Here is a 22,636-nt window from a genome sequence, read left to right on the forward strand (position 1 = left end):
TTATTTTATTTTGTAAAGTCAAAAGAAACCAGGCATCTTTATTATTTGCTAGTCAACTAAAATTAGTCACTTCAACTACTTGAAGCGTTCTGCAAGTTGACATCTCTTGAATCTATATTTAAACAATGAAGTATTTGAACAATTAATTTTTCAACTCATAGCAAGAAAGTTTTCTAATTTATTTTAGATCACAAGTAAAAAATTGATGGAGTGGTAGCATTTTAACATGAAAACTTTATATTATTATTATTATTATCATCATTATTATTATATAAGTAACGACTTTGAAATCGCTGTAACAAACTCCTACTCCGAAAAGCAGATCCTTATAATATTGAAGAACGTTTTCATCTGTCTGATTTTTTTTCACTTCTCTGATACATTTTAGAAAATTATACATAGATATTGGAGAAAGTGGGCCTTACGTATAACTTTGCTAATTTATATTTTCTATGGTATTGATAAAGATGTGTAATTTCATCAGGGAACCAGTCTCTGCGTCATGAAGAAGGTCATATTCAACCAATAATTACTAGGAAAGATAATGCACTAATAGTCACTGTAGGCTTCCAGGAAATAGTGAGGACTCTTATACATTTCTTCAGAAATGAAAAGTTATTTAAAATAGTCTTGCCCCATCATTGCTTCTAAAATATTATCAAGTTTTAGCAAAACACATGTAATGCCCTAGGGAGAACACAACTTTGTTTTTCTTATTGCTTCCATTTCATTAAAAGAAAATGAAGTACAGTGTTATTTCCATTCTCTTCTCTATTATCCCATCTACTAAGGCATCTGTGGACTTTTTAGTAAATATTTTGGTAATCCGATGAGGTAATCTTGATATTTATCATTATTGTTGGATTTATATTATATCCTTTATATTCTATCTTTTTTGCTGCATTGTTCTTTCATGCAGAAGTTTTTTTTTTTGTTTTTAACCACAAAAGCATATAAAACATTTAACTCTTATTCTATATGTGCCCCACCTTTATAGCCAATGATTCAGTTTTCAAGAGATGAAATAGATAAGATCAAAGGGCATATTTTTGCCTTGTATGTATAGCTATCATGCCTCCATAATAACAGAATCTGTAGATTTTTCATAGTTTAGAAATGATCAACATCAATAATTGTTATGAATTCTCATAAGATTAGAATTATACTATGATTAAAGATACAAACTTAAAAATAAAATATTCTGCCATATTGAACTCGAGTTGGAAGAGGCAAGTCCGGTCTCAAAATGGAGGGCCATGATCCAAAGGAACCAGAACAGTTGAGGAAACTGTTTATTGGTGGTCTGAGCTTTGAAACCACAGATGATAGCTTAAGAGAACATTTTGAGAAATAGGGCACACTTACAGACTGTGTGGTAATGAGAGATCCCCAAACAAACCGTTCCAGGGGCTTTGGTTTTGTCACCTACTCTTGTGTTGAAGAGGTGGATGCTGCAATGTGTGCTCGGCCACACAAAGTTGATGGGCGTGTGGTGGAACCAAAGAGAGCCGTTTCTAGAGAGGATTCTGTAAAACCTGGTGCCCAATTAACAGTGAAGAAAATCTTTGTTGGTGGTATTACAGAGGATACAGAAGAGTATAACCTGAGAGACTACTTTGAAAAGTATGGCAAGATTGAAACCATAGAAGTTATGGAAGACAGGCAGAGTGGGAAAAAGAGAGGATTTGCTTTTGTGACTTTTGATGACCACGACACAGTTGATAAAATTGTTGTTCAGAAATACCACACTATTAATGGGCATAACTGTGAAGTGAAAAAGGCCCTTTCTAAACAAGAGATGCAGTCTGCTGGATCACAGAGAGGCTGTGGAGGTGGACCTGGCAATTTTATGGGTCGTGGAGGGAACTTTGGAGGTGGTGGAGGTAATTTTGGTCGTGGTGGAAACTTTGGTGGAAGAGGAGGCTATGGTGGTGGAGGTGGTGGCAGCAGAGGTAGTTATGGAGGTGGTAATGGTGGATATAATGGATTTGGAGGTGATGGTGGCAACTATGGTGGTGGTCCTGGTTACAGCAGTAGAGGAGGCTATGGTGGTGGTGGAGGAGGAGGATATGACGGTTACAATGAAGGAGGAAATTTTGGTGGAGGTAACTATGGTGGTGGGAACTATAATGACTTTGGAAATTATAGTGGACAACAGCAATCAAATTATGGACCCATGAAAGGGGGCAGTTTTGTTGGAAGAAGCTCAGGCATTCCCTGTGGTGGTGGCTATGGAGCAGGTGGTGGAAGTGGTGGATATGGTAGCAGAAGGTTTTTAAAAAAACAGCAGAAAAGGGCTACAGTTCTTAGCAGGAGAGAGAGCGAGGAGTTGTCAGGAAAGCTGCAGGTTACTTTGAGACAGTTGTCCTAAATGCATTAGAGGAACTGTAAAAATCTGCCACAGAAGGAGCGATGATCCATAGTCAGAAAAGTTACCGCAGCTTAAACAGGAGGCCCTTCTTGTTCAGGACTGTCAGAGCCTCAGTTTGCAAAAAGTGCAGCTATTGATTAATGCAATGTAGTGTCAATTAGATGTACATTCCTGAGGTCTTTTATCTGTTGTAGCTTTGTCTTTCTTTTTCTTTTCATTACGTCAGGTATATTGCCCTGTAAATTGTGGTAGTGGTACCAGGAATAAAAAATTAAGGAATTTTTAACTTTTCAAAAAAAAAATAAATAAAATTTTCTGAGGAGAACACCTTTCTAGGTTCATTTACATTCATGACCTTCTATGTCACTGACTGCTGGTGCATGTGTTTATGTATATAAAATAGATACTCTTAAATATAATCTGCTCAGTTTGTATAATATAAGAAATCATAGACAAATACCAATTTAATGTGGCCACAACTGTATTAAGATATTTTTGGTGTTGCTAAATGAAGATTTCAGTACAGTTCAACTAACATTCCCCAGAATCAGGCTGTAGTTGATTTGACAAGAAGAGCTAATATTGGAATGGTTTTATCTGTATCTATGGAGTTTATAATTTTGTAGATAGCCCAAAGAAATTTTTTTTTATTTCTGGGATAGATCAATGAAGAAAATTAATATCCACACTACATTCTAGGTTCTCTGTGGCTTAAATTTCCTTCACTTCATCACGTTTATTATTGTTTTTTGTTTTGTTTATCAAAACAGGGTTTCTCTCTAGCTTTGAGGCCTGTCCTGGAACTAATTCTTGTAGACCAAGCTGGCCTCAAACTCACAGAGTTCTTCCTGCCTCTGCCTCCCCAGTTCTAGGATTAAAGGCATGCACCATCACTTCCTGGCCCCACTTTACCACCTCTTGATATGGACTACAAACTAGTTCCCATACCTGCACTGCCAACTCACTCTTAAGTCTTGGTCACCCTCTCCCCTTTCTCTGTCTCTGTCTCTGTCTCTGTCTCTGTCTCTCTCTCTCTCTGTCTCTCTCTCTCTCTCTGTCTCTCTCTCTCTCTCTCTCTCTCTCTCTCTCTCTCTCTCTCTCTGTGTGTGTGTGTGTGTGTGTGTGTGTGTTTGTATGGGCATCCATATGTACACAAACACATGCACACAAAACTTGATCAAAACACATCTTCTGCAAGGAGACTGGGATTCAAATGTGTGTTGGATTGCTTTTTATAAGCCCTATAGAGCAAACTTTCTTACATCTCTGAACTTCAACTGACCCTCAATTATCCCACAAGAAAAATAAACATATTAATAATTCTCTTTTAAAATTATTGCAGACTATGTGGCAGTATGTGAATATTATCTGGTGTGGTTCCTGGTATATATAAGAAGGGAACATGGTGTCATGACTATTATACCTTTCTCATTTTTTTTGTTTATTACCATAGAAAAACCAGACATTCTCAACTAAATATCCCTTTGGTTTTTGTGGTGTTTGAGTGCCAGGTATAAATAAAAGCATACTTAGGCTTTTATAGCTCTCCTGGCAAGTGAACTAAATAAGTGGAGTAAGCCACACAGAGTTTTTAAGGGAGAACAAAGTTTTATAAAATCCAATGGTAAAAATCAAGAAATGTTCCATAAAAACTGAGATATCTGTTTTCCCTCAAAGTATCAGAAAAACTGGCAGTCTGCCCTTGCCTATGCTCTGATCAAAACCACCAAAGCTAAGTAGTGAGAAGTAATGAAACTTAAAAATAGAGCTTGAGGTTCCCATGTTCAGTACACACACACACACACTATGTTAGTAATCTGCATATGTTGTGGGATATAGAGCTCCAAGATTCTGAGAATTAGTGAGAGGTAATTTTTATCTGGGTATCTCGAAATGGACAGACATGAAAGGCTTTAAAAAAAACTGTGGGATTGAATTTGAGGACGTGCTTCAGCTATTTGTCACATTTTCAACTCTGAGGGTCAAAATATGCCAGCATCTTTTGTCTTACACTTTGAATGAAGTTGTAGCGTACAGACCTTTTCCTATAAATTTAAGCATTATACTACTCCAGGTGACCAATAGAGTCAGTCAGTAGCTCGCAGGCTGGAGTAAATTGTTTTTTTATCAGCAACACTGTTGAATTGCTTCCGTTGATATTCAGAACCTGTTAAAATTTTATTGAAACATAACGTATCTAGACTATGAATGAAATTTGTGTGGATACCTCCGACAAATCTTGACATAACTCTACAAAGTTTCTTTGGGGAGGGAGAATCCCCCTCTGTATGTGAATGTGTGTGTGATATACAACTGTGTGTTTTTGTGTGTCCCTGGGTGACTCACAAATGTACATGTGTGTGTGTCTGTGTGTTTGTGCTAACAAATGCACACAGCTCTATGTTTGGTTGGTGTTGGTATGTTGGAGAGCCAAGGGAAATAATTTACGAAACCACTTCAAATATTTTTAGGTGGGATTAACAATTGATTTGTTTGTTTTTATTGCAATTACAGAATTTCTCATTAGACTTTTCATTTATAAATTGCCTGATTATATACCATATTTTTGAGAAATGAGGATTAGTTAGAAAATCAATTTCTTTGAGTGTTATGGTTTGAGCAATTAATTTATAGATGATCGTGTAATTTTTCTGCTATAAGCACTTACTTCTTTAGCTCATGGCCAGTATGTTTGAAAGTGATCTGCTTCAGCGAAATCTTCCCTACTAAGTCAGAGGAGAAAAGTCTTGTACAAATTATGTCTTACTCTTGAAATACTTTTTTTATCTTTAGGGAGCAACATGTCTCTTTCTATTAAAACATGTGTGATGGATTTAAGTAGGACACTTTATTTTCAAGAATGTAGTTCTTCTAAAAACTATTGTGGATATTAGATTGTCTATAGATATAAATGTAATACCTTCAGAGTTCTCTCCACATTTTCTTTTTTAAAAAAGTTCCTATAATATGAATAAATTGAACTTTCCATACTATGTCATTTCTGCTTGCTTGAATAATCTTTGGATATCTGACAGCTACGGGGGGAAAATAGACACTTAACATTTATACTTTGGGTTCTATCCAAAGTTAGAGCAAAATTTGTCTAATTTTCCCAGTGAGTGCCCATTTTATTTTCCTTTCTGGGGAAACTGGCTGTGTGGTCCTGGCTATTTTAGAATTATCCAAGGTTATGCTAAAAGGTACAGTAAAGAGATATGTTAGTGGGATGACCGTATGAAGGCATTTCAGATTGGCAGCTATAATTACTTAGTGGAAATGTACTCAGGATATTTTCAATTGATGCATTGCTGGTGCTAAAGATCTTTAATTGCCCAGAGCAACTGGCTTGTGGTTTCACATCTCAGAGGACAGAACACAGTTTTTAGAGTAAGGCATCGTAAACATGGCGAGGTTCTGAAGCATTCTTTCTGATCAAAGGAAACCATGGTGGCTTCTCATGTGAGAGGTCAGTGGCAAGCATGCTCAGCTAGTTCTTAGGACAGAGGGCTCCAAATATCTCATGAGAGGAGCTAACGTCCCTTTCTCAAAGGAAATGTATAAGGAAGGAAAGAAAATGGGCTTTGAATGAAGACATCAGTGAAGCAAAACTTCCTCTGGGATTTGAGTCAAATGTTTGATTTACAATATCTGATTATTTAACTGGCAAGTGCAATATATGTCAATGTGTAATTAAGTACCTTAAATAATCTAACACATGTAAATCCTGGCACCGTGGTCATCAGGGAGTCATAATCACTGCCTGCGTGGAAGGTGTGGTGCATTTGAAGGTTATACTTTTCATCTCACAGAATTTGAATAATTCTTAACCTGAACATGTAGTATTGAAAGTATTTATGATCCACCATTTTTAAAGAATATTTGGATATAAACAAAAAAAAATAATTTGGGAGTGTGGCCAAAGTTGAAAGATGAAATTTATTTGTGATTCTTGTTTAACTTACATTTATAGAACAAAAAAATCTTATACAATTCTGTGTTGCGTGCTGGCATTTCGAATGTGACCTATTCTGTGTGGCAATATTGTGTGGCATTTTCAACGTGTGGGGTTTTGACAGAGCTCAAGTAACTTTGTAATTTTCAAATTAAGTACTTTCAATTAATATCTCATGGAAGGTGTAGGGAGTGTTACTGGTTGTGCTGCCCTCAGGTGTGCTTGAGAGAAAGTGTGGACTGATTTTGCATTTCAGGACATTAACCTACACATAGTATAGGGGAATGTTACTCTTGTTTTTACAGCCTCTTAGATGTTCCTTAGCAAATTGTTTGAAATCTTCACTAATGAACAGCTTGATCGGGCATGGAAAGAGATTGATATTTTCCCTTCTTCATTCAGTCTCTGGGTGTGCAATATAAGTGTGCAAACTTGTACACTTGTTCAAATATGGACTGTTTTCTGTGCCCATACAAGTGGAATGTCTTTGTGCCTTAAAGTATGAATGCTTATAGACTCCTTATTGCACGACAGTATTTCTTCTGGAGACTGGCGAACAAAACAGTCTGGTATCATTCCTGGCATGAGAGAGTCATACTCCAAATGATTTTGAGGTTGTCATATGGCACATTACTCATTTTTCAAAATTATATTTTAATAAGCTCTCTCTGAAAAGGGTCTGAGGTCCTCTGATTGGGGCACCTATTTTAATCCTTTCTCAGAAGAAAGTGGGCCGAAGAAACTTCATGGTCCTTAATATCTCAGACCATTTGTATATCCTAAAGGGATAGTGAGCTGAGAACCATTTTGTTGTTTCCATTTCTCAATCATTTTATTTACTTTAGAGATGTTCCCAGGTTGCTTGTTCATTGGTGGGGTACCTGTCTTCCTACTTTCTTCTTAGTGTCTGATTCACCTTTTAACTCATATTTATTACAAAATCTCATTACACATGTTTTACTGTGATTGAGTACAGAAATCACAACAAAGAACTGCATCGTGAACTGTTTTATTTAGACCAGAATGCACTATTAATGTTAACTGTGTCCCTAGTCTGGTCTGTAGAGGATACAAATATCTAGTCATTTCAGGTGACATTTCATAAGCTGGGAGAGACAACAGACATGCTACAATTACACAACATATTGTTACTAATGTACAATATCCATTTCAAAGAACTGTTCATAAAATCAAAATTGATACAACTGTCTGGTCCATTGCCCTCATACGTATGGTCTCCTAGAGCCAGATGAATTAAGTTGATCCTTAGACCATGGAAATCTGAAGCCACTGTTTCAGGAAAAGATAAGTCACAGAGGGAAGTTTCACCTTTTCAGTTTCTCTTCTTCCTATGCCACACTATGAGAACAGTTGCTTGTGCAGTAACAGCAAATCTTGCCAGACCTCCTCCCCACCCCCATTTGCTTCCTGAGTCTAATTAATTGGATGAGATTGCAGAAGCAATTACCTTTTTTTTTCATGTTTGTGTTGATCAGAGCTAGAGGCCATTTTGAGTAATAGCCTCCCTGTACTGTAAGACCTTTAGAACTTACCCATGCAAAACAAAATAGAAAACACTTGGGTCACCAACTCTATTAACTTTCCATTACTGTGACAAAAGGCCTGAGACAATTTAAAGAGTTGTTTATTTTGTTTCATGATTATAAAGGTTTCCACTGATGATAGCTTTGCCTTGTTGCTTTGGGCCTCTGCTGAGGGACTGGAGCAGAGTGATTATGTGTGGTAGATCAAGTCTGTTCACATTCTGGATTCCAGAAACAGAGTCAGAAAATGTCTAATGCCTTAATATACTCTTCAAGGGGACTCCCTCTGGGGATTAGTTTTGCTCTAATAGGCCTCGTTTTCTATAGTCTGCCTCCCTTTAAGCTTCTAGCTCATGAGGCTCTTGGGTGGAACTGCAGATCATACGGGTAACAGGAGACATGTTTAGTGCATTTCATGAGTGCTAGGTTCAGAGGTGTGTTCTGGAGCTGTGGTAGTAAAACAAAACAACGTTTCCTCACAGCAACAAGGTTGCAGCATCTAGAATTCCAGTTTACAAGACATAGTGTCACCATGGTGATAGCTGTGTTTTATTTCAGTTGAGGGTGGAAGTCTTCTGTTTACATGGTAGATAGTTAAAATTGTTAACATCACTTTAGGAAAAAAGCCATAAAATGTCAGTAACAGAAAAAGTAGGATCAACTCCAAAATCAAGGCAGAATCTCAAAGTAGCTGTGAAGGTGACAAAAACAGGCTTGGACTGTTACACGGAGAATCTTCTAAATCTTTTAATACACAAAAAGCTAAGACATGAGGTGGTGTGGGAGGTTCTTTTGTCTATATGTTGCTTTTGTAGATTAATGAATAAAGAACTGGCTTGACCTATAGCATGGCAGGAGGAAGGTGGAGTTAGAGAAGCCATGGAGCCACTGGAGATTGACACTGTGAACTTTAGCTGTTAAGCCACAGCCACGTAGCCATACACAGATTAATAGAAATGGGTTAAATTAATATGTAAGAGAGTAAACCAATAAGAAGCTAGATCTAATGGTTCTAGCAATGATTTGATTAATACAGTTTCTTTGTGATTATTTTGGGTCTAAGCTAGCCAGGCAGCCAGGAACCAACAAACAGCCCTTTTCCAACAATGAGGTCACATGCCATTCTGACCTGTTGACTTATTCTCTCCTTACATAGCAAGAACAATTTAGTAGGTAGTGTTGCTTAAATGAACCTCCACCCTCTAGGCATGATCTTGTTTAATCAGGACACTCTTTGATCCAAGGTGCCTCATCATTGGTCACTATAAATTCCAATATAATGACTCTTTATAGACAGAAAGATATGCTTTTTAAATTTACCCGTATTCCTCACTGTTAAATACGAACTTGTTTTCTCCTCCCCCAAAGGGTTCTTTCTGTAGCCTCCACTGCAGCAACACTACATTCCTATGAATATGGATGCTCAGTTCTAACAGTGTGTGATTCCTAGCCTGGAGGACAGAGATTTTACATTACTTGTGATTAAATAGGCAAGGGATATGGTAAGTTATGACTTTTGTCTTCCCAAAGGTGGCTGTTGAATCCAAGGAGAACCCATCAATTGTTTCTGTGTGTTTTGATTCATTTTCTTCTCTACACTTATATAATTATCTAGTATCCATAAAAGAAAATATATTATTAAGGACCAATTTATTTTGCTGGGAGTTCTGTGATAGATAGTTTTAAAAAATTACAAATTGATTACTGATTAGGGTCTAATTTTTTAAAATGCATGTAAAAGTTTATTCATGCCTACATTTTATAAAACATTTGTTCATGCATGTGTATAATACTTCTCTTTTTCAAAAAGTTTAATAGATGTAATAAAAGCATTAACAAATAAGTTATTATTAATCAAACAGTCTATCTAGCAAAACTATATTTCTTATTTTTTTCTTTCATTGAAAATAGACTATTTTCTCATGTAATGCATCCTGATTACAGTTTCCCTTCCTGCTATTCTTCCTATGTCCTCCCCACCTGCCTTCCCAACCAGAATTACTTCCTTTCTGCCTCTCTTTAGAAAAGGACAGGTTTCTAAGAGATAATATAAAATTATATAAAAAATAAGATAAAACAAAAACTATCACATTGAAGATGGATAGAACAAAGTAATAGAACAAAAAGAGCCCAAGTGAAGGGACAGGAATCAGAGACACATTCAGGGATCTCCCAAAAGATTAAACTGGAAGTAATAATATATATGGAGAGGACCCAATGCAGACCCACAAAGGCCTTGTGCATGCTGCTTCAGTCTCTTGTGAGTTCATATGAGCTTTGTTCATGATTTAGAAGGTCTTGGTTTTTTTGGTGTCCTTGATCCCCTCTGACTCTTACAGTCTTTCTGTCTCTCCTACTTCAGGGATCCCTGAGCAATGAGGGGAGAGGTTATATGTAGACATTCTACTTAGGGCTGAGTGTTCCAAGGTCTCTCATTCTCCGCATTGTGTCTAGCTGTGAGTCTCTATATTTGTTCCCATGTACTGCAGGAAGATGCTTCCCTGATAATGGCTGAAAAAGACACTTTCTCATGAATATATCAAAATATTATAGAAATATTAGGAATCATTTTATCACTACATTTAGTGTGTGTGTGTGTTTGTGCATGTGTGTATATGTATTTTAAGCCAGTAGAATATATAGTCTCTGATTCTTGGTCACCAAATCAGTATCTACGATAGGTTCAAACTCATGGAATGGGCCTTAAGTTGAAACCGAGACTGGTTGGCTATTTCTATAAGCTTCTAGGCAATGGATTTGTTGTTGACATGGTGCTTATGTTTCTCTTTTTGTAGCATGCAGGGTACTTTCCTGTACAAAAGATGCTAGAATGTAGGAAAGAAGGCTCTGTGTAGACACCAGCTTAAATCACTTCTCCATGTTTAGTAAGTTGTGTAGGGGTTGTCTTCAGCAACGGGACTTTGATGCCAATTTGTGGAGAACAACCTATTATTTTGGCAGCAGCCTGGGTTGTTTGGTGATTCTCATGTAATTCTGTTAGCCAACAACTCAATTAGATATAAGCCAAAAAGGTACTGGGAGTTTCTTTGGTGGCAAAAAGTTGGCCCACTGAGACTCTGTCTCCCCCATTATTTGGTGGTTTGTTTTTTTTTTTTAGATAGTCTTTATATATGTATATATTTTAGAAAGTTTCTACTGTATAGGTTTCCAAACTATCCCTCAAATGACTCTTAATTTGTGTTGTCTTTCCCTATATTCCCTCCCTCAATCTCCTTCTTCACTTGATCTTCCCATTCTGCGCCTACCATCCATCCATAATTACCTATTTTATTTCCCTTTCCTAAGGGAATTTATCTGTTCTCTCTAGCTTCTTACTCTATACCTACCCTCTGTGCTTCTATGGATTGAAGTTTGGTTATCATTGACTTAACAGGTAATATCCACATATAAGGGAAGATGCGGCTTATTTATATTTCTGTCTGGGATATCTAAATCAGTATATTTTTTTCTAGTTACATCCATTTGCTTGAAAATTTCTCAGCTAAAGTTACAGAAAACATTTTATTTCCATTGGTCCTTCTTAAACATTTCAAGGTATCTGCAATTTTGTTTGTTTCCTATAAAAACTCTATAAAAATATTAAAATAACTAAATAACAATTTAACTATCAAACCTACATATTTTAGTTCTTTGTTTCATATCACTGCTGTTCTGTATGTATATAAATGTCTTTAGAAACGTTTATTTTTTATCACTCTAATCTGTTTCTTAACATTCCCATAAAAACCCAGAAGATTCCCTGAGATATGCAAGATTATGGATATATAGACTTTAGCATGGATGTCTACCTTTTAGCTTCTTGATTTCTATGTCCAGTGTTTGGATCTTCCCAGGAAATAAATGAGAATGTTCAAGATATTATATTCTTTGCTCAAGATCAGTTGGTTTAATCAAGGCCAATACACAGGGGGTATTTTTAAAATTCATGTTCCCAAGGTGCCCTCATAGATTCACCCAAATTTCTGAGCATATGACTACAAACCTACTTTTTCATAGGTCATTGTCCAATTTGATTTAATGTGTGCCCAGTAGGCATTTACCTCAGGCTTCTCTCCCCCCATGGTCATCATTTTCCATGAGTATCTATCAGGTACCACAAGCAGATTCTATTTAGTCCTTTTGGTTGTTCCTCCCACGGTGAAGACTATTTCCAGTACTCAGTCTTCTATGACTTCCTTTTCTTCCACTATTAAGTTGTGATGTTGAAGCCGGTATGTATAAGAATGTCAGGACAACCTAGTACTCAAATTGACTTGGACAACAAATACACCTTTTTCATAGCAATGCTCTTAGAAACCTGCTGGCATCTGCATCAACCTTTAGTTACACCTCACTTAAAACAATGAATAGAAGTTGTTCATCTTAGCAGTTTCTCTAGAATGCCTTGTGTGTATTTAGACTTGTTTCTGGACATGCCAGGGATTGGGAGATAGGGGTCGTGACTGTCATAGACTGATTTGGGGTACATGCACAGTATGACAACTTTCATCCTCTCAAAAGTTAGGAGGAATCTGTCCTCTTATAGCTATGTATAATTAGGAATATATATTATGGAAATCAAAGACAACATGACAATTATCATACATAGTACAAAAAAGCTCATGAAATCCAACTTTCTGAGTCAAAACAGGAAATAATGCCAAGTGTAGCCTTTGCAGACAGTTCATTCTTTTGGACCCAGTGAAAGGAAACCCTCTAAGAGTAATAAAAGCTTTGCATACCGTTTCATGTCTTATTCTCTGTCCTCCTTTGTGTTTTAGCAGTGTTTCTGATACTCGTAATTCTACTTTGTTCTCAAAATAAAACTTCTTTGTGCTTTATTGTTTTAGTGTATATCTTCCAATAATTTGAGTATGATACCAAGAACCTGGAATCAACCAGTGCAGTCAACCATCTCCAGTGGTGATCTTAAAACCCAAGTTTTAATGAAGCTAAATTCTTCCAGAAAAATCTCCATTCCTGTTTACATTAGTCCTGTGAGTAGGTTATAGACTGTAGAAACTGCAGCCAAGCATCCTTTTCTTTGATATTTCTCCCAATCCACTTTGTAAAAAAGGCAATATGTTTATAATGCCTGATAGAAAAGAACTAAAGAAAATAAGGGATTTGTTAAGACACATCGCAAGATTATTCCTCCCTCTGCATGGAATTTTTGTAATTTTCCCATTTTTGGAGCAAGTTAATAAGTGATTTGAGGATACATTAAAATAGGGCACCCCCTCTATGTGTATTCTGCTACATAATGTTCAATGAAGAGAGCTTGGGTCAGATTTCAGGCTCCATTAATTTTTGTTTGGTAACATTGTTTTGCTCACTACACAACCGGCATGATCAAAAGTAAAAGACCTGAGGCTTTGGCATTGTTTCATTCTTTGAGTAAATTTAAAGGAGTGTTGATCTCACTGACTTTCAGAACATTGAGTATACTTAACTCAATACTGAGTGAAATAGTCAGACCACCAACCAGGACCTCCCTTGGAAAAGAGCGAGTCATTCCATAGGATGTATAATAGCTATCTATCTATCTATCTATCTATCTATCTATCTATCTATCTATCATCTATCTATCTATCTTTCTATTTATCTATCTTTATATCTATTATAATTGGAAAATATATACATATCTGTATGATTGTAATTATAGAATATAAAATTTAAGTGGCATATATGACTGGACCTTCTTAAGACAGTGAGAAAATTTCCATCAGGACATCCTTTCTTTGGCATTATTCACTGAGTTGTTAGGACACACCTGATTATTTGATAATTTAGTTCATCTCAAATAGTTTCCTCTACATAGAAGTCTTGGAGTGGTAATCTGACATCCTAATATTTTTCCATCCTTCTAATATTATGGTTCACAAAAGCACACATAAATGATTAATATTTCTGAATGCCAGCATGGCTATATGTGTGCACACAGATATATAGTATCATATATGTGCATAAATGAATATTGACATAATCTTATTATGACGATTAGACTTGAGTTGTTAATGCTTTACAAATGAGGACTTTGAAAAGTGACAGAAAAGCTCTATAACACAGCACAGCAGAGCAAGGTATTACTGTCCTACATCATGGAGGTTTCCTAAGACTTCTTGGCCAACTGGCCACAACACCAGTGCCAGAAATTTCCCAGATGCCTCACAGTAACATTAGTATCCAGTTGAGTCACTTCAGTCTCTTGAGTAATAAGGGAAGAGCTGTGTCTTCAAAGGTTGTAAGATGACCACATTCTTAGCAGAGCACTAGTGAAATAAGTCTACAGAAAATCTATCACAGTGGCAGCTGGGATGGAGTGTAGGATGCAACTCTGTCTGCTTTACAGTTTGACTATCCACACCAAGATTTGGGGAAAATGACCTGGCAAAGAATCCCTGCTTAACAAATTCCAGAGAACTGCTTAGCGGACTTGTGAATACCAAAAGTCTGGGGAAGTTTGGGGTTATTTTCTCATATTAAAAAGAAAAAGAAAAGAGAGAACATGCCATCAAGTACACACACACACACACACACACACACACACGTGTGTGTGTGTGTGTGTGTGTTAATTGTCTGTTTTGTGCCGCGCCTTCAAGTAGGCACAGAGAAGAAGGCACACACATATATTCATGTAGTCTCTGTTCTCATCTGGCTGAATACCTAGTGGAAGAAACGCAAGAAGCCTTCACAGTTTCAGGGAGAGAGAATGAGTTTGAGTATGGAAAGCAGAGCTGTGAAAAGGAGCGAGGCCAAAGCCAGGACGACCATGCCCAAACAGAATGAGCAAAGGAGAACTGGGGTGGCTAGTGGCTTGAGGTATTGAGGGTATCAGTACAGCTGAAAATGAGTGAGCAAAGGCTGTGTGTCTGGGGTTAGGCTAGCGTCTGTCTGATGTGGCCTGGAGGAGGATCAGAACATTCTCCTTTGTAACAGAACCATTTTATAGCTATTTCCTGTAATTATCCACCAGCCTTGGGACCTGCTTTGGAGTGTGATTCAAGCAGGCTGCTTCAATGGTATCACTACTCATCTTCTGTCTTTTTTCCGCCCTGACATCACCTCTCCAGTGAGCACCAGAAGAGCAGGTGAGCCCCTTTGAGCAGAGGCATGTTTGTGCATTGCTTTTGAGTTATTCTGTGTCCATATTGTTCAGCATAGAACCTGAAAGACATCATCCCTTTTCCTAGATATCGGGACAGGACTCTCCTTGCCCTATTGGTTTTTACTGCTCTTCTGAGACAGCAAAAACTAATCCAGACTTGATTCCATCATAGCAATGGAACTTCTCTCTCTCTCTGAGGATGTGACCAGACCCTAGCTGGGTCACAATCTGGAGGAGCTGACCAGGTATCCTGATCATGAGTGACATAAAGAATCTGGTAGACATCAGTCAATGTTTGAAAAAATATCCAAGTGCACAGTTCAATAGGTAACACCTTTAACACCTGGGTGGACCCATGCAGCTGTGGGGTTTAGGATCACCATTTCAGTGTAGGGCAATATGTCATGTAAGAACGCACACTGAACAGGCATGCGTATCTCTGACCGAGTTTCAGTTTATAAAAAACAGACCTGTGTGATCAGTCAAAACTCTTTTTATTGGTAAAATGATCATTTCACTATTCCCAGAGTCCCATGGACTCTATTTCTAAGCCTGAATTGAAAATGTAGCAGGGTGCATTTTAAAGTCCCAGGGTGAAGACAGACCGAGAAAGATCTGATTACAATCTCTTTTCTCTCAAAGAATAAGGCAATTTATTTTTAAAGAAAGCAATGCTTTAGTTAATAAATATTTATATTCATGGAAGTACTGCTGAGGTAGTTTCTACTTGGATTTTAGTTGAATTTTGGTGTGCAGTTTTCCAGACTTTACTCAGGGTGAATGTTAAAATTTTTAACATTCTATTTATTTTACTTCTACATTAGTAAATTAATTAATTGATTGGACACCAGTCTTTCAATAAAGTGACCTATCTCTTATTAACCATAACCTGCAGCTTGTGAAAACTAAATTTTATGCTTTTTCATCCACATCCATTCTCTGGTGTACTGAACACTGTGCTTTGTGAATCTTACCAGTCTAATGTGTAACTAAGGTTCCTTTGCCCTCCAGCTTCCAGGTGATTCTGCAATGGATAGGACTGGAGCAGATGACAGGTAAAGGTAAAGATGGCAGGTTTGTCTTACTGTGGCATCAATCACAGTATAGCTGCCAGGATGGGATATAAGCTCAACATCTTTTCCTCCATGTTTTTGGTTATGGGGCTGACAATGATCCATGTTGTACAATTACTCTCTCTCTCTCATGCGTGTGTGTACATGTTCATAGTTGTACATGTGTGTAGAGTGGCTATAAGTTGACATCAACTGTCCTCCTCATTTTTTCTCCACCTTAGTTTGATAAAGGGCCCTGCACTCACTTCTGAACTCCATCCATTCAAAATCTACCAGTCTGTAGCTCCCAACGCTGAAGACAAAAATGCACAGCAACATGCACAGCTTTTGCATGGCTGCTGAGGGTCTAAACGAAGATCCGCATGCTTGCAGGACCAATGCTTAACTGACTGAGCCATCTCTGTAGTCTCTGTTTTTGCTTTTGAGCATTTCTTCACCTTGCTCATATGCTATTTGTTAGCTATACTACTGCATAACAAATATTATCCTCAGACTTATAATTATAAATCAGATTGAGTTGAAAATTACAATTTTATACTATAAATTACCAGTATTTACATTTAAAATTAGACATTGCAATTAAAATAGAAAAAATAATAGCTTGTAGTTAACACCTTAAAATGCTGAAATTTCCTTACTAAACCCTTTCTTCTATGTCTCCACATGTGCACTTAGTGAATAAAGCACATACTTACTGCATATTTTGTTACCTTTGCATGGGTCTGGCTTAGAGGAAGTTTTGAAGTTGGACGACGTGATGTTTCTGAGACTGAAGGAGGAAAATCCCGGTCCATTCTCCTGGTGGAAGTCAATGGTTTATATTTGTCATGGGCAGAATGACAGGATAAGCAGAAACATGAAGATGAACCAGCAGCACCAAGTTATCATATTCCTTGGAACAAAAATGTGTAGTCTTCACATTCACAGACCCATGGAGTCTGGACTTGGCTTTTAAACAGAGCCATTCAGGTACAGGAATGGAGGCTGAGAGGAGCTGATGCAGTGCAATCACTGCTTGGGAAACTGTGGTTCCTTACCATCTAGCATTGATCTCCCTGTGGCTGAAACCTTTCTGAAACCGAGAAACTTTCATACATAGTTCTTGGATTTGGGGAAAAGCAGCCAATTTCAAAAAAGAAACAAACAAAATAAATAAACAAGTGAACAACAACAACAACCACCCACACCCACACACCCACACACACACATGTAGAATGAAGAACATCCCATTTCATCACTAAATTGCATGAAAAGTTGTTTATCAATCCAATACTAAACAAAATCACCCATACTATTAAACAATAACAAAGCCATAAAATTTTTTATAGCAGATATTTCAAATACATTCTTTGCAAATGTTTTAGTGGAATAACATATCATTTTCTTAAGCTCTGGTCAGTTAAACAAAGCAGTATTAAAAGGAAGGGTGGTAATATTTCTCCTCTGGCAGGCTTCCCCCAAATGTAGTGTGGGTGGAATGTTTTTAAAAAGCTTTGAGGATGCTTTTTTTGTCCCATTTTCATCCCCCCTCCTTAGTTTTGTTTCCTTGGATACTTTAAGATCAAATTCTAATTGTCTTTCATACCATGAAGGATGATAGACACATAGATAATTCCGTGATCTCCCATTTGAGGCTTAAGTGCTTTACTCAATCAATGACATTGAAACAAAATACTATTTTTTTTATCATTTCTTTTATTGGCATGGAAACTCCATTCTCATGAAGACCTACATCCTAGCTCTTCAACGCCTAAAGCTCCTAAGCTTATTCTGAAGAGATAATAAGACAGAATTAGCACAAACACACGGCTCTGGTTTAGAAATTGATGTAAAAAGAAAAATGATCCTTGTGATTTTTGGTCTCATAATTGCTAGGCTACCACAAAGATGCTATTTTAAAAATTGATTTGAAAGAAACCACTCAGATGGTAATAGTTTCATCTCTAATAGCCACAGTACATATGAAAATGAAAGCTGCCTAGATTTTTGTCTAAGAGACAGACAATTGCAATTGCCTGTTAAATTAAAACCCCACCTCTCCAACTTACTTTCTCTGCAAGTGATGGCAGTTAAAAAACCTCTATAAAATGGAAATAAAGGTAATGTCTATCTCCTCAGGCTGTGGTCAATATTATGAGTTTGTATTTTGAAAGTTCTTTATTCATGCATATAAGAAATGTCATAAAGTTTTGGGTTTGGCTTTGGATAGGCCAAACATATTTTAGATATTTTTCTCATTCTAGAGTTACCCATTATTTTTTCCACCTTTTCAAACTATCATTTAGCTACACAAGGAGAAGAATCACTTAATGTTTTTGTTCTTGGGGGTCAGGAACTGTACACACCATTTAGCTTTTATGGGATTGTTTAATCCAGAGAGCCAATGTAGGAGGCAGGAATGGAGTGAAACTGAGCTGTCAATAATTGCTGTTGGTTGTTCCACTAAAGTACTCCGTATATCTTTATTGAAAGTATTTTCACAAATAATGTAGCCATCCAATAAAAATGCCCAACTCTTTAATTTGAATTATCTAATTAAAACACTTAGGTATTTGCTATGTCTTCATAGCCAGTTTACAGTCGCCTTGCAAAGAACTAGTAAGCTCTGGGACTGATGTATGACCTGAATGCGAAGTTCCCACAAAGGCTTGCCATTGTCTAGTCACTGCTCTAATAATATCAACTTTGTTTTTGGAACTTGAAAACTAGAATGCCCTTTAACTTAAACAACAACAACAAAAAAAACAAACAGTAAGGCATGGTGGTACAGAGCTTTAAATCCAGTGTTCCGAAGGCAGAGGCAGGTGGTTTGCGGTGAGTTTGAGGCCAGCCTGGTCTACAAAATGTGACAAATTCAAAGCTCATTTCAGTAGACTTTCCTTCCATCCATTCCGTTATCTGTCAGTTTTAGTTTTTCCAGACTCTGCTTCTGCTTCACTGTAGCCTCCACAGGGTTTGGAGTGTTGTCATCTACTTCTGTAAGGGTTGAAAAAGGCGTTAGGGAATCTTAGTTTGTAGACAGTGAAATCCCCATCCACTCGCATTCATTCACAGCCTACAGAATTGCAAGAATTAGAGCAGGGTGTCAGATTATGTAGAGGACGATAAAACACTAAAATTTTGCATTTCTACTCTCCATGTCCTCCAGTTACTAGCATGAAATGAAGGTAATTACATATTTCAGTAATGACATCTAATGTATTCAAGACATCTTGATGACTTTGATAGAACACTGAAAATAATATTCCCCATGTGCCCTGAAATACAAGTGACTTAAGTGGGCAATGTTCATGCACACGCTTGTCTCATTACACTGCAGCTCCCGTTCCTTTTTCCCACTATCCCTCTTCCTACACCCTCTCCCTCATTTTTCTTCCCCTCCCCTCTCTCTTTCTGTTTAGACACAAATTTACTAGAAATGAAAACATCCACATTAGTATGATTCTACTTTTGCACATCTGGCATATTCCAATCTGATGGAAGTATGTAAATATATCATGCTTAATTAAAATTTTAGCATTCTTTCATTCGGAAATCTGATTCAAATATTATGAGAGGGAAATCCTCTTTTTGATTAATTTGTGGTAGTTGATACTACCAAATAAACATCAAGTACTCTGTCCCAGCAGTTTTTCCCCTTAGCTTTCAGAATTTGCTTTTATGGTACCTATTATTTCCAGATGACAGGACATGGTGCTGAAAAGTATGGGAAAATATGGTTAGACTAATGGGTTTCCTGACGATGAGGCCATTCTGAATCATTTACTGTGGCTTCTATATTATCTCACTGTTGATTAAAGCAGTGGCAAATTACAGTACTGGAATGTCTTTAGGAGGAATTATCTGATGAACTAGTTCCTGGGGAGGTGGAGAAATGTGATATGTTTGCGTATGGGAGTACATCATTTTAAAGCAATGCCTTCTGAGATCCAGTCATGAACATGAATTTGAATTCCCAAAGATTGGGTCATTCTGTTTATGGCACATGTATGTCAAGATATTATCTGAGATGAATATTTATTTTCTACCCTTTACATGTATTTATTTTCTACACTCTATAGCACCTTCACAGATGAAGTTTCAAAACTGGAACATTTTAGCTGCATTTCTGCAAACAGGAAATTAAAAACATCTTTTTATAAAAGAAGACTATCAGAGGAGAACATGGAAAAGAGGAATACGTCAGAGCTGATTAATTATTGGAGTTAAAAATATATCCATTATAAATGGGAGTGGAGCAGTGATTTAAAAATGCATTGGAAATGATGACTGCTTTATGATGTAGATGTCATTTGCTCAACACAGAGATCTTAATGTTGATTGATGGTCTCGTAGATGTCTTCCTTGGGATTTGGCAGACAAAACTGATGTCTATGCATTAAATCAAATGCTTCCACATCTTTTACTTCCATTATAACACTCAAAGCATCATTCACAATGATCGACAAGATTCATGTCCCACGGTTTTGACAAATGAAATCCACTTATCTCATCCAGAGTATACGATTCTTTCCCAAACCTTTTCTTCTGTTGCTATGCATAATCATTTCAGACTTTTTTTCTGTTTTTATGCATTAATATTTCTTCCATATATTTTGGCACTTGATATATTTTTTCTTAAATTGTCATCAATATTTAGCTGTGTGAAGAGGTGAGTGTCAGCGTCAGTCCAGGTGAGACTGAGAACTGAGAGGAATAGAAAAAAAGCATCCGTAAGATCTAGAACTGAGAAGTGGGAAGTTCCTGGGGGACATCGTGGAAAGAAGCGTATAAGAATTTGTCACTACAGCATGAAGAGGGACCACTGAAGAGTTAATTAGCCAGAGGTCTTGAACCAGGTGATAGGTTTCGTTATTTTTTTTTAATTTTTATTGAGCTCTACATTTTTCTATGCTCCCTTCCCTGTCTCTACTCTACCCTTCAACCCTCTCTTAAGGTCCTCATGCTCCCAATTTATTCAGGAGCTCTTGTCTTTTTCTACTTCCCATGTAGATTAGATGTATGTATGTCTCTCTTAGGGTTCTCATTGACGTCTAGATTCTCTGGGATTGTGAATTGTTGGATGGTTTTCTGTGCTTTATGTTTAAAAACCACTAATGAGTGAGCATATGAGATAATTGTCTTTCTGTATCTGGGTTACCTCACTCAAAATGATGTTTTCTAGCTCCATCCATTTGCCTGCAAAATTCACAATGTCATTTTTTTCTGCTGTGTAATACTCCATTGTGTATATGTACCACATTTTCCTAATCCATTCTTTGGTCAAAGAGCATTTAGGTTGTTTCCAGGTTCTGGCTATGGCAAACAATGCTGCTATGAACATAGTTGAGCACATGTCTTTGTGGCATGATTGAGCATCCTTTGGATATATACCCAAAAATGGTATTACTGGGTCTTGAGGAAAGTTGTTTCCTAATTTTCTGAGAAATCACCACACTGATATCCAAAGGGGCTGTAGCAGCTTGCACTTCCACCAGCAATGCAGGAATGTTTCCTTTACCCCACAACCTCTCCAGCATTAGTTGTCATCAGTGTTTTTGATCTTTGGCCATTCTTACAGGTGTAAGATGGAATCTCAGAGTTGTTTTGATTTGCACTTCTCTGATGACTAAGGATGTTGAACATTTTCCTAAGTGTCTTTCAGCCATTTTAGATTCCTCTGTTGAGAGTTCTCTGTTTAGGTATGTACTCCATTTTTATTGGATTATTTGTTCTTTTGATGACCAATTTCTTGAGTTCTTTGTATATTTTGGAGGTTTTTTTTAACAGCAAGTATAGTGGTATTAAAGGAAGAAGAGGTGAAGCTAAGTAGCTTTTTTCTTAGGTAAGAGACAATAGGCTTAAGTCCCCCAAGGCTCTGGAGAGAGAGGGGGTACTAAGCTTGGACAATACTTCTTAGGACCTTATAATTGGATAATGATGGTGTAATTGTGTTTAGCAACAGAGAGGTTTTGGGTGTCCTAGCCTTGGGGGTTCACCTAAGAGGCTGGTAGAGGAAAAGACACATTGGTGCTGGGAGGTTGGGAGGCTAGAAGGAGGAGGAGGGGAGCTGCTGGCAATTCTGGAATAAGGTGAATGGAAGGAGCAAATGAAATGGAAGCTCGTACTTTTGCTAAAAAAATCTCTCCCCATAAGAGATACTGGGCAGGCTGGTGTGACTAAAAATGAATGAGTGAGATAAATATCCCTAAAAGCACAGTTAAGTGGTGGGGTCTGCTGAAGTAGATAAGGCTGTCCCCCTACCCTGACAACAGGAAAACTAGAAGAAGAAGTAGACCCCCAGAATTCCCTCAGTACCAAGTATGTAGCTCTGGTGTCCAAGAAAAAGGAGATGGGCCATCCTAATACCGTGGTGTTTATTCATGGTTTCCTGTTACAGATGACGGTTGTGGTTGGGTCAAAGAAGTATGGACAGCCCCACTCATCCATGGCCGGACATGGAACGTCAACTTGGAAATTTTCTGGGTTTGATGTCTCCATGTCGTGATGTATACAAGAACAATCGGCTGCACAATGTCCTTCCCTATGGCATTGTGGACAAGGTCTCATGGGACCAAGATGAGGATTAGGGATTGCTCAGGCCCAGTG

General features: G+C 37.4%; 1 pseudogene; it reads left to right on the top strand.

Annotated features, from left to right (window-relative positions):
• Positions 1–1,239: 1,239 nt before the first annotated feature.
• Positions 1,240–2,682, top strand: LOC142832833 (heterogeneous nuclear ribonucleoprotein A3 pseudogene; annotated as a pseudogene).
• Positions 2,683–22,636: the final 19,954 nt, after the last annotated feature.

The sequence above is a fragment of the Microtus pennsylvanicus genome, chromosome 12 (genome assembly GCF_037038515.1).
Source record: "Microtus pennsylvanicus isolate mMicPen1 chromosome 12, mMicPen1.hap1, whole genome shotgun sequence".
NCBI classification, from domain to species: Eukaryota; Metazoa; Chordata; class Mammalia; order Rodentia; family Cricetidae; genus Microtus; species Microtus pennsylvanicus.